The sequence below is a fragment of the Cherax quadricarinatus genome, chromosome 1 (assembly GCF_038502225.1).
Source record: "Cherax quadricarinatus isolate ZL_2023a chromosome 1, ASM3850222v1, whole genome shotgun sequence".
In the NCBI taxonomy this organism is placed as follows: domain Eukaryota; kingdom Metazoa; phylum Arthropoda; class Malacostraca; order Decapoda; family Parastacidae; genus Cherax; species Cherax quadricarinatus.
The window spans coordinates 90,658,605-90,660,059 of NC_091292.1; the positions used below are offsets into that span (position 1 = coordinate 90,658,605).

Here is a 1,455-nt window from a genome sequence, read left to right on the forward strand (position 1 = left end):
ATATATATATATATATATATATATATATATATATATATATATATATATATATATATATATATATATATATATATATATATATATATATATATATATATATATATATATAAAGGAAGGGTGTTAATGTTGCAGTTTTATAACTGTAGTGTAAATTACCCCTCTGGCAAGAGTGTGACTGCCCGGCTCCAGCTAGGTTACAAGTGTCTTTGGTAGGTTAATACACCACCACCAGATGTAGACCAAATGAAATGCAAACTTTGCCAGATGGACTATTGTCACACCTTGCGTCATTATATTTACCTGGAGTTTACCTGGAGAGAGTTCCGGGGATCAACGCCCCCGCGGCCCGGTCTGTGACCAGGCCTCCTGGTGGATCAGAGCCTGATCAACCAGGCTGTTGCTGCTGGCTGCACGCAAACCAACGTACGAGTCACAGCCCGGCTGATCCGGAACTGACTTTAGGTGCTTGTCCAGTGCAAGCTTGAAGACTGCCAGGGGTCTGTTGGTAATCCCCCTTATGTGTGCTGGGAGGCAGTTGAACAGTCTCGGGCCCCTGACACTTATTGGAGTGCAATAAAATTAATGAATTCAGAGACAACTCACTCAGAAATGTTCAAGATATGTCAAAGTATTTTATCCACAGTGGTATATTACGGACCATTCTGAAAAAATACCCTGACATTGTTCCCTGTAAATAAAGCATTACCACGTGTGTGTGTGTCTGTGTGTACTCACCTAATTGTGGTTGCAGGGGTCGAAACTCAGCTCCTGGCCCTGCCTCCTCCTTCTTCCTGCTCCATGAGCTTTATCATACCTCATCTTAAAACTATGTATGGTTCCTGCTTCCACTACATCGCTTGCCAGACTATTCCACTTCCTAACAACTCTGAGAAATTTGGAGTGAGAGGGGTGTGGAACAGTTGCTAAGTGATGCCGGGGAGGAGAGGCCATATTGAATTTAATGTGTGTACACTGGTTGTTACAATCGTCTAATAATCTAGTCATACTTACCTGGCACAGGAGATACCGTGATCACGAAGGCGGTTTTCCCAGGGCGAGGCTCACCATTGCACTCCGGTGGTGCTGACCCCTGCGATTAACCCAAATGTGGTTAACTCGAGTGCGAAATTTTTGTTAGCAGGGGACTGCGTTCGCGCTATCCTTTTGAATATTCGTCTCTCAGCCCTTGAGTAGAGAGGACGTGTGCTGCTGCTACCCCCTGGTGTTGACTGGGTGCAGTAATATTTTCACAACATGGCGCAGGCTTGTCGCCGGAGAGTCAATACAGTCTGTATTGAATTAACCAGTGGAGCTATCACTGGGCCGTCTATGGAGCTACTTCTACCAGCAATAATTAGAGACACCTACGGCGTAGCTACTGAAGAGATTTGTGGACTTGCCTTGAATGGCACGAAGAGGATATTTCTTAAATTCAATTCGACGAGTATGTATGAG

At 44.1% G+C, this 1,455-nt stretch overlaps 1 non-coding gene across 1 annotated transcript; it reads left to right on the top strand.

Annotated features, from left to right (window-relative positions):
• The first annotated feature begins 1,003 nt into the window (after nucleotides 1-1,003).
• Nucleotides 1,004-1,166, top strand: LOC128702596 (U1 spliceosomal RNA). The gene has a single exon (XR_008409135.2). It is a non-coding gene; the product is annotated as a U1 spliceosomal RNA (small nuclear RNA).
• The last annotated feature ends 289 nt before the right edge of the window (nucleotides 1,167-1,455 follow it).